This window comes from Mastomys coucha, unplaced genomic scaffold, assembly GCF_008632895.1.
Source record: "Mastomys coucha isolate ucsf_1 unplaced genomic scaffold, UCSF_Mcou_1 pScaffold22, whole genome shotgun sequence".
In the NCBI taxonomy this organism is placed as follows: domain Eukaryota; kingdom Metazoa; phylum Chordata; class Mammalia; order Rodentia; family Muridae; genus Mastomys; species Mastomys coucha.
The window spans coordinates 151988149-151999744 of NW_022196905.1; the positions used below are offsets into that span (position 1 = coordinate 151988149).

General features: G+C 42.6%; 2 long non-coding RNA genes across 2 annotated transcripts; one reads left to right on the forward strand and one right to left on the reverse strand.

Moving 5' to 3' along the window:
- The first annotated feature begins 1352 nt into the window (after positions 1-1352).
- Positions 1353-4227, forward strand: LOC116071136. Its single transcript, XR_004110723.1, has 3 exons — positions 1353-1511; positions 1964-2749; positions 2883-4227. It is a non-coding gene; the product is annotated as an uncharacterized LOC116071136 (long non-coding RNA).
- A 2708-nt stretch (positions 4228-6935) lies between these two features.
- Positions 6936-9048, reverse strand: LOC116071135. The gene is made up of 2 exons (XR_004110722.1): positions 8935-9048; positions 6936-7429 (listed from the first exon to the last, which is right to left on the reverse strand). It is a non-coding gene; the product is annotated as an uncharacterized LOC116071135 (long non-coding RNA).
- Between the last annotated feature and the right edge of the window lie 2548 nt (positions 9049-11596).

Sequence of the window (11596 nt, forward strand, 5' to 3'; positions counted from 1 at the left end):
GGCTTTTTTTTTTTTCTAAAAAATAAAAGTGGGTGTGCATGTGTGTGTATGTGTGTCTGCTTGTGTGTGTATGCGCACGCATCCATGTGTATGTGTATATACGTGTGTGTACCTGTGTATGTGTGTGTGTGTCTGAGAGAGAGAGAGAGAGAGAGAGAGAGAGAGAGAGAGAGAGAGAGAGAGAGAAGAAGAAGAAGAAGAAGAAGAAGAAGGAGAAGGAGAAGGAGAAGGAGAAGGAGAAGGAGAAGGAGAAGGAGAAGGAGAAGGAGAAGGAAGAAGAAGGAGAAGGAGAAGGAGAAGGAGAAGAAGAAGCAGCACCCTCCCTTCAGGCTCTTCTGGGCATGAAGATTAGTGAAACAACACCGTTTAATTCTCAATGTGATTTTACATCGAGTTGTGTGGCTTTGAAATTTTGGTAACACATCTATGAATAAGGCTAAACAGAAGCGAAGAATGCTAAATTGATCTGCGCAGAACATCCCAGCAGTCTTACCCGAGGGAGTTCCTTGCTTAAGTAGAATTTAGAGGCCTGGTTTCTGCTGCCTCTGAAGCCGTAAAATGATGCAAGATTAGCAAGCTAGACAAAATTTGGAGTCCTGGGTCAGGCATGCCACCATTGGACATGCAGCTTAAAACCATCACAGGGAAAATGTAGATTGAAGAGGAGCTGATACAGGGAAGCATTAGCTAGCCCGGCATGTTTTTACAAGGTGTTTCAGATTGATTGGTTAACCCTCACACCATCTGGAGGGAGCAGCCCAGAGAGCAGCCCCTTGTGGAAGCACACACTGGGACTAGAACTCCTTGGCTAGAGGATTTACTCCTCCAGGTGGGGAGCATACTTCTTGCATTCTACCTGTGGCCGAACAGGCAAAGCTTCATGACAGGGAAGGGGGTTGATGATTTAATGTAATTAAGGTAAATGTTTTAGTCTTTGCATTTTGAGCAAGACTGGCTTTGAGACTTTGTCCTCCTATTCACGAAGGAGTCTCCTCACTCAGGAGTTCATCCAGCTTCCACTATCCTTTTGGGGTGAAAATACTACAAGGAGCCTTTTAAGCTTACCTAAGTAGCTACGATGTGCTGTAAGAACTTTATTTCTCTTCTTTTAAACCCTGGGAGCATTTCAAAGATGAAAGAGCTGGGATGTGGAGCAGTCAAGTTTGTAAAACAAGAGTCAGAATGGAGCTCGAGGATACTTTGAGCTAATGTGTACGACTTCCAAGAAAACACTTTCCCCCAGCCTGGTATTATGTCGTGTTTGTCTTTATGGTGATTGTTTTGTAAGTACTCCTACATTGTTCTGACAGTTTACCAATATTATGATCTTTTCGAAGCAGAAAACTGTAACTCCCTGGCTCCTGAGAAGTTCTCAGCATTGACACCACTTGCACAGTGAAGATGTTTCCATGATGCTGCTGTGCCTGTGGTCCCTTGAGCAACCACAGGGAAAGAGTTCAGGACTTGGCATCAGTGCTTATTCTAGCCTTCACTGATGCAGCCCCAGAGAGGTATGAATTGTCAGGCTGCTCTTATACTGGGGTCTGCTTTGAATGTTCCCAGTATGTTTGTGTGTGTGTGTATACATACATATACGCACACACACATATAGTATAAATATTTATTTATGTATATATTATTTATATATTATATATGTTTATACATAAATTAATGTGTATTAATTTATACTAACATGCATCTGCTTCTGAGGCTTGGGAATGAGTCTCAAGAAACTGCATCACCTTGTACAGTGAGTTTCATGGATAGACCCTTCATTAAGCGAGTAAATGACTGAATGCAGGGATTGTCTCCCCACGAGGAGACTCCACACACATACAGAACAGTTGTTTCTCTACGCAGTCAGCTTAGTGCAGCTTTGAGAGAGTGTGGCATCATCTTGATGGAGAGATGCTTCTGGCTGGATGTGCTTTAATGGCCATCCTTATCTCTATTGCCTTGGCAGGGAATTTGAAGTCTGGGGCTGTTGTAGTCACACTGCTGTGAGACGCCGATTGAGCTTGTAAATGTGTAGATGGACCTGTTCTTATCTCCGGATAGAACTTACAGTGTTTACCACCATGCTACCTTTCTCTGCAGAGCTGCCATTTTGGTAGTAACAGTCTTTTCCTGTACAATGTCACCATCCCCTTCCTAAGGAGACGCCACTAAAACACTTTATCTTGAAAACTACAGATGACCTGGAAAAATGTGGTTTATAAACACAACCAAGGTCAACATCAGATTGACTCTCCCACAGCCAACTAAACACTGATTACAGTCATTCAGGGCATCAGGGTAGACTGGATGAGGGAAGCAGGAAGAATGGACCATAATAAAGTTTGCCATTTGAGACAGAGAGGAAAGTGCCCAATGCCTGGTCCTGTAAGATACTTTTGCAGTATAGTTATCTTGTTTGATTCATGATGCAGAATGTAGGAAAGAAAGAAATGTGACTTAAGAGTGTGGCAGTCCCTCATTTTCCATTTATCCTACATCATGTGTCACATTCGTATCAATAAAAGTCAGAGTTAAAATGTATCTCAGGAACCTATTAGCACAGCTTGGTTTTCCATGAGTTTATTTTTCTTGCCTGCTGTATATGAATCCCTTAAGGCTACATGGCTGTGGTTTGATGGCCATGGTTTTGTTCTGGAATGGGATAGATTAAACAGCAGTGCTCCAAAGAAATGGTTCAGTCACTAATCATCCAACCATTTGTCCAACACACAGGCTGAGTGACAGCTGTCCGGTGTTAGCAATTCTGTATAAACTCCACACCCACAGATACCTGGCAGCAGCCAGGTATGCTCCTCCCCACAGTTACCTGGCAATGGCCAGGTAGGCCTGGCCCTCATAGACTTTGGAGGCCCTGATGCTAACAGTCAGTCCCAGTGCCATTGATTTTCAGGGATATCAAAACAAGTGAGTCCAGGACAGTCTCAAAGAAAACATAGTCCCAGCACTGTAACCTCAGACATTAATGTCTAGTTCTGATATCCCACAGTTCTTAGAAATGGGTGAGTGCTGCTGAAGTGGAAATGCAGAGGAAGTAACAGACATGAGGGGGAGGCAATGAGGTTAGCATTTGAAAATGGACAGATTCTGATTTGTTAGAGAAGAGAGAGAAAAATGAGTGGCAATCCAGGCAAGAGACAAAGACATATGGTGAGCTGACAGAAGAATAAATAGTTTGATCATATTTGAAGTGGGCCAGGGAGAGGAAAATGACATTTGTCATTTAACCCAAGCTTAACTGGCCAGGGACAGACATTGCAATCGTGGTGCTGTGTTGCCACTGTGTATCCCGTTTCTTTCTTTTAGAACTGAGCAGGAAGTGGCACTCCAGAATCAGGACCCCCGCTATGTAAACAGCTGCACGGGCTTCACAATAACCTTGTTTTCCCATAATTAGGTAAACAGGAACCAATACCATGATACATTATCAAAAGCAAAGACAGCTGGCCACAGCCACCCTCTACAAACACACAGAGACTTTCCACATTTCAGAAGAATAGAAAGTGCCACTTTTTCTAAACAGACACTCTCCATGTTGGAGGATATTGTGTTACCAAATTTTTTTTATAGCCCATTAGAAACTGTATCTGCAGCCCAGGTCTGCCCATTGATTTCCAGAAAGCATACCGGCAGAGCCCCACAGTTCCATTTGATGATGAACTTTTAGAGTTTAAGCTGATGTTGAAGTCACAAAAGAGCCCCCCCCCTACTCAATCAAGTCAGACAGCTCAGCATAAGAGGAAGCAGCTTCAACTTCTCACCCTTGGAGAGCCGTAAAACATACAACGTCTTTTAAGGACAAGACACAAGTGTAAAAGCAGAAGAATAAAACCTCCTAACACTTCTTTGAGACACGCAAGCACACTTAGGAGCAATTGGCACCTTATTTTTGTGTTCACATGTTCTCTTTGAAAACATACTTAACAAACATGCCTGAGAGTGGAAGCTGAGAAGTACTCAAACCACATCAGCCGGCCCTTTGTTAAGCTAACCCAGCCATCCTTTCTGATCAGACTTAATTCTCTGATTATGGGATGTTTACAGAGTCCAGGTTCCACCTAGTAGTACCCCCCATTTTAATTTTAATTAAGCTGGTTTATTTCTTCAACTTTCTTTCCAATTTGCAAAAGCCCCTTCAATTTCAAAGTCCTTTACCACTGACTTGCCTGTTCCCCAACCAGCACCCAGAACTTTAAAAAGTTGTTGTTATTTGTTCTTCTCTCACACATTATGTCCTAACTATAGTTTCCCCTCCCCACTCTCTTCCCAATCCCTCCACCCACCCCCATCCTCTTTTTCTCCCACGAATAGCAGGCATCCCACGGATATCAAACAAACATGGCATATCAAGTTGCAATAAAACTAGGTACTTGCCATTGTATTAAGGCTGGACTAGGCTACCCAGTGGGAGAAAGAGGCTCCCAAAAGCAGGCAGAAGAATCAGAGAGAGCCCCTGCTCTCACTGTTAGGAGCCCCACAATAAGACCAAGCTATACAACCATAACATATATGCCTGCAGAGAGCCTAGGTCAGTCTCATGCAGGCTTCCCAGTGGGCTCAGTCTCTGTAAGCCCCTATGAACCCAGTTTAGTTGACGATGTGGGTTTTCTTGTGGTGTCCTTGATCCCTCTGACTCCTACAAGTCTTCCTCCCTGTCTTCCATAGGATTCCCCAAGCTCCACCTGCTACAGAACTATAGAAACTGCATTGTATTGGCATAAAAACAGGGTGATCCATGGAATCATATTGAAGACCCAGATGTAAATCCACACATCTATGGTCACCTGAGTTTTGATTAAAAAAAAAAGTCCAAATTATACAAAGGAGAAAAAGAAAGCATCTTAAACAAATGGTGCTGGTCTAATTGTACGTCTGCATGTAGAAGAATGCAAATAGGTCCATATGTATTACCCTGCACAAAACTCAAAGTGGATCAAAGCCCTCAACACAAAACCAGATACACTGACCCTGATAGAAGACAAGTGGGAATCACCTTGAACGTATTGGCACAGGAGACAGTTCCTTGAACAGAGCACCAATAGTGCAGCTACTAAGGTTGACAGTTAATAAATGAGACCTCATGAAAAAGAAACATAAGGCATAAGACACATTTTGTCAAAAGGACAAAATGGCAGCCTACAGAACGGGAAATGGTGTTCACCAAGTATGCCTGTGACAGAGGGCTAATTACCAAAATATATAAAGAGCATGCAGAACCTTTATAGAGGATAAAGTGGCTCCACTGAAAACTGCATGGGCCCGATTGTTGTGCCATTTAAAACATCTGCCTATGAGAAGCAATGTAAAAGCAGAGGGCTCAGCAAGTAGAAGCAGGAAACAGAGGTGTACTATCCACAAGCCATAGCCATGGGTTAGCACACACCACAGGAATGCATAGCCTTCTTTACTGAGTCAGCAGCATTGCCTCATTGTCTTAGTTTGCTGCCTTCAGGTAGTCTTCATGCTGGAAGACGCGGTCCCTTGTGTCACCTGCTATAGTAGTATTGCACATCTGTTTCTCTCTCTCATTTTCTTTAAAAACTTTTTTCTTTAACTCTGTCTCTGTCTCTGTTTCTCTGTCTCTGATTCCTCTCTCTCTCCCCCATCTCTCCCTCTGTGTGTGTGTGTGTGTGTGTGTGTGTGTGTGTGTGTGCATGCATGTGCGTGCTGTGTGTGCATGCACCAGTACCCTTAGGGCCTAGAAATGGGCATTAGATTCTCTGGTGCTGGAGGTACTTCTAGGAATCAAACTCAGGGTCTCTGAAAGAGAAGCAAATGCTCTTCTTCAGCATTAAGCATTTTAATTTCCATCTGTGATTTTTTAAAACAATTGAATGCACCCTCAAATCCATCCTTCAGAGGGGCTGGCGAGATGGCTCAGTGGTTAAGATCACTGACTGCTCTTCTAGAGGTCCTGAGTTCAATTCCCAGCAACTACATGGTGGCTCACAACCATCCGTAATGGAATCCGATGCCCTCTTCTGGTGTGTCTGAAGACAGCTGCAGTGCATAGTAAATAAATAAATCTTTTTTAAAAAATCCATTCTTCAGATATAATCACCATTTGTTGTCAAATAGCCTTGGTAATTTCTGCAGTCCCCAGATGCAATGGACTCTGCCTTTTCCAGCCTTCGACCTAATGGACACTTCCTGACTTATTAAAGAATGAAGAAGGACTATGTTATCAATGTTTGTTCTCCCTGCTGTTTGCATTGTTATGGTCCTGAGTGCACACATACATAAAGACAAACACAGGGACAGATAGATGACAACAGATATACACACAGAGACACAAACAGACACATACAGAGACACATGCACAGAGACTCAGATACAGTCACACACACGGAGACCCATACACACAGACTTACACACAGTCAGACAAAGAGACACATGCACAGAGACTCACACACAGGGACAGACACCCATATAGACACACAGATACATACACAGACACGGACTAACATAAAGACACACATGCTGACCTTTACATGACAATCAGGCACTTTCAGGGTGGGCATTATTTATCTTAACTTCACTAGTGTGTAACATTGAGCTTTGAGTTTTTTGGAGGTCATTCCAAGTGAACGTTAAGACAAGCATTAATAACTGCACTTAATGAACTGGCAGCTGTTCTCCGGGTAACCTCCCTCTGCCTCCCGATTATCATATGCTGATTGGAGTTTCACAGCACCTGACAGGAGAAAGGAGCCTTATAAAGGGTGATTGTCAAGGCAGAAGCACTGGAACCTCCTCTCCTTGGAAATCTCACTTCAGAAATGCTGACGTTTTAAAAATATTGATGCTAAAGTATATACTTACACGGAAGAGGCCAGGAAAGCTTAAAGTGAGGGAGATTGACACTGCAGAAGGTTCCTGAACAGGTTACCCTGGACTTGCATTCAGGGTTTTTGAGATTCTGCTACTTTTCCTGGGGGAAAGATGGGTGGGATCCCCTGCATCCTCTTACAGTCATCATGTCTTCCATGCTGCTTTCTAAACTCGGTTGCTCACTGCCACTCTGTCTTCTTTGATCGCCATATACCTGTTTGTGTTTATTTTCTCTGATAACTGGTTGCGACTCTTTCTTTTCAAATGAGTTATCTTCTGTCTGTCCAGGATGGATTTCATTTCCTTGGGAGGGCTAGGTCATTTCACACTGTGGAGGAAGCTGAATGGTGGACCGTGCTCAGCTCTCCTCTTATCACCTTCCCCTGGTATTATTCTTTGTGTTTGATGGTTCCTGAAGATACAGCTCTGCTTTCTCTTAGCTGACCCATGGCTTCCCTGACTCGAGCTGTGCCTCTCCATATCCCTGCTCTGATGGTGCTGATTCATCTTCACAACACTGGAAGTGCATCTGTAAAGACTGAGGTGCTGCTAAGAGCTTGGCTCTCTCTGTCAGCCTGAATTTCTGAAAGAGATGATAATTGTTCCTCCTGAGAAAAACTCAAAGGGTTACAAAGACTCTTAGTGAGACTGAAGCTCAGTATGCAAGCTTAAAAATGAAAGGAACATGTGTGTCAAGGTCATTTTCCAGATCCTGTTCCCAAGATGGGCGCTGAGTCTTAATCTGTAGAGGCCATGGTCCTTGCCTGGACCTCAGATCATCAACAATTCAGATCTGGGGTGGTGGGGGCGGGGGTGTTGGTTTATTGTGTTTTAGTTTGGGGATGAAAGAAAAGTTTTAACCTCTGAAAACCACCTTGACATTTCTTTTACACCCATTGAAATTATACAACCTGACTGTGTTTGTAAACAAAAGTGACCCTTAAAAAGGGAAAGGCACAGGGCCCAAGAGAAAGGAGATGAGTTTTGCTGTGTCATGAAGGGCTAGATCTTGCTCCTCTGCTGAGCTAGCTCACTGTGTGGTAACTGACCTGAAGGCAGCTGTGGACAAACAATCCTGGGAAGAGGTAGGCTGGCTTCTTCACTTCACATGGTTTGAAAACCTCCTACGAACCAGAGAAGACACTGCTATGTTCTAAGTTAAATATGACTATAATTTGGTGTGGAATCATGTTTCTACTGTTTTTGAGATCCATTTAGTCTTAACTGTGTACTCAATGCATAAATGGAAGGAGAGGCCTTTTCCCCCCAACACAATAAACTTTGATTGGAATGGGAACAATCTGCTTGAATAAAACATCTCCACGCAATTCTGGAAAAGCCAAATTCTACCTGTGTCAGAAGTACTCATTGACCAAGAATCCTTCCTGTTCTTCAGATGAAAGGGAACACGCTCTTAATGCTTGCCTCAGTGGCCAAAATGTAATTTTAACAAGCTACCCAGAGAATGTGAGGAATTAGGTAGGTGGCAGCTGTTCAAACTTCTCTGGTCCTTTCCAGAGAGCCTTGGACTTTTATAGGAATATCTTTAATGTTAAAGAAGACTGGAAAAATTCACACACATTCCCCCCCCCCACCCTCCACTTCTGATTTGAGGATTGAGTTTTAAAATGTAGTACCTGCAAAACACAGCAAATGTTTTGTAAGGCTTTTAGTGGTGTAAAGAAAGTCAACAAAAGGTCACTGTATGAGGATATCAGAGGTTTTTTGTTTGTTCATTTATTTGTTTTTCTTTTTCTTTTTTTTGTTAGGCGGAGGTATAAAAACTAAGACAGAGTAGTGAAGAAAAAAAAAAAAACCTCTGCAAGGTTACTAGGTAAATAAAAAAATTCCCTCAGTAGGGGTAGATATCGTACAGACAGACAGTAAATCTCTTAGGTCCCCTGAGTGTGCAGAAGGCAGCTCGCCAACCATGTGTTTGACCTTTGGGACCTGAGCAGCTTGGATCACAATACCTTCCTCTGCCCTGAGCAGCATGAACAGTGAGTGGTACCTTCTGCCCTGGCTTTGCTCAGGTTAACAATGTAAGATGGTGTAAGATGGGTATCACATTCTCTCCACACTCTCTACCTTCTGCAAGGCTCTCTCATCTTCCACAGGCCTCCTTAGCTTGGCTTCCTCTGCCCCTGACTGCCTAGGACAGCCTGGGCAAGTTATAAATCAGCCTTTGGCTTTGATCGTGTTTGTGTACATTTTATTAGAAGGTGGAACTCTGAGAGGATGTGTGCTTTAATTCTAAATTCTGTCCCTCCTGATCCTAGGTAAGATGGAAGAGCAAAAGGTGTACTGTGTGAAGTTTTACTCTTTTCTGAAGGGTATCTAAGATCTTCTGTCTTGACAGTTCAAAAACTGTTTACTGCCCCAGGGTTTTCTAGGAAGTCACCCGTTAAAGCCTCTTTGAAATCGTCTCAAAAATCAAAAAAAAAGTTTGCAGCTTTTAATTGAGGTTCAAGCAGGGTTACAGCCAAAAGGAGGAAGAAGTGGAAGCAATCAGTGACAATGGAAACTATTTGTTAATTATACATTTTTCACTTATTAATTTAGGAAGAGATTCAAAGCACACTAATCCTTTAGTTATATGTAAAGTGTAACAATTGTAGCATAAAGAAAACACAAAGTAGCAAAGAGTAGACAGCATCAACTACAGGAGCAGGCAGCATTCAGCTCCAGAGATTTAGAAAATGTTGCATTGCGTTAGGTAAGAACTCATCTTGCTGTTAAATGACGGGAAAGCAGACAATAAAGTAGTAGAAACATCCTCAATTACTGTTACTATTTTAAAGCTTTTTACTTTATGTGATGGCATTTTGCCCTATTTATGTCTGTGTGCCATGTACATGCCTGATGTCTATGGGAGCCAAAAGAGGATGCTGGATCTCCTGGAGCTAGAGTTATGGATGGTTGTGAGTCTTGAGCTACCATGTGGACCTTGAGACTCCAACTGGGTGTCTGCAAGAGCACTGGCTAGTCTTCACCACTAAACTATTTCTGTAGGTGCCTTCTTGGTTATTTTGGGGTTATTTTGGAGTGTACAAACTCACTGTAATGAGTAATGTTGGAAGTAATGTTGAAATTGTGTCCTCCTGGCTCTAACTCCCAGGTGCTAGTTTGTGCCACCAAGCTTGGGCTTTCGATATATATATATATATATATTAGATCAGGTGTCACTTTCTCTAAGACTGGCCTTAAGCTGATAACAGCCTCTCCAATGTTGATGGCAGGTCCATGCCCCCACACCTGGACTGTAAAACATTTTTAATTGACTTGGTTCTATGACATCTGCTTCAGATATGGGTTCTAACAAAAACACATTCCCCTGGACCATTCTGACCATTGTTTTGGACAATTTTCCTGTTACGGTCAAATCCCATTATTCTCTGTCTACATAGCATCATGTTTTTCTACTGTGTGGAATTTTGGGCGATTGTAGTTTGTGTGTGATTACTGTTCATGTTTTGAACTAAATAATTATGAATTTTTGGAGTTTTATTTTTGTTTTAAATTGTGTGGGTGTTACATCCCTCCTGAGCTGGGGTTGCAGGCCATGGTGATCTCCTCAAAGATGGTTACTGTAAACTAAACTCAGATCATCTGAAAGAGCAATATGGACTCTTAACCGACCCCCTCTCTTCAGCCTACAATGTAACTAATGAGGATAGTCATCTGAGCTGCTTTGACTCAACACTAGATCTAAGGTGCAGGGCTCACCTATGGATGTTTAATTGAAAAACTCTAATGAATTCTTTGTATACAGTCTCCTCAGGTTCCTAGACAGTACATTAAATTTCACTGTGTGTGGTCAATTTTCCATAAGAGAGTGAAGACAATATAATCCGGCTCTCTGTGCTTTTGAGGACACAGTTTTCCAGGAATACGATTCAGAAAATCTAGAAGTTTATGTAAATCAACTGACCTTAAATTGTCCCTCCAAGAATTTCTTTGTAACTTCTGGCAAGTGCTGGCCCACAGGGAATCCACTGTTAAAAGTTTCTGGAGACAAAATACTTGAATAATACTTAGGAAAAATGTATATCATTGTTAAACCGAACCACCACATTCTTCTGAAGGTGCTCAGAGTCTGGGATGTGTTCTGGCCTGGGTGGGAGGCTGAGGTCTCCTGAAAAACCCTGAGGTGCAATAAAATGAGAAGAACACATAGGCCCAGTGAGATATGAGTTCTAGGTTCAGACCTGCCACTTGATAGCGACATTGGGCATATACTCTTTCCTCAGCCACAGGTTTATTCATTGCCACGAAAAACAGTCAGGAATGTTAGGTAGGCAGATGGCCATGAATGACAAGGGCCCAGCACCTGCACTGGAATTTGTTAATTCCTTAATGTAGCTTCCCTGGAGCTTGCTGGATAGTGGGCCTGAGTCATATCATTTATCTTGACGGGGCAGACGGATTGCTTAGTGGAGTTTTAGAACCAAGATGACTTTTGCAGTCAAGAACATTAGTGATAGTTTTTGAGACGTTTCCATACTGCTATTTGGAGCTCAATTTCTAATGTCTGAGGTAGGAATAAAGGAATAAATCATTAGAGTTATATATGACATCCTTGATTTTGGTTTAATTGTATCTGGAACTATATCTAAAACCTAATGTCCAGTGTCAGGAGGTGGTGGTGCATCTCTACATATGAGAGTCAGAGGCAGGGAGATCTCTGAGTTCGAAGCCAATTTAGCCTACAGAATGATTTTCAGGGTAGCCAGGGCAACACTGAGAAACG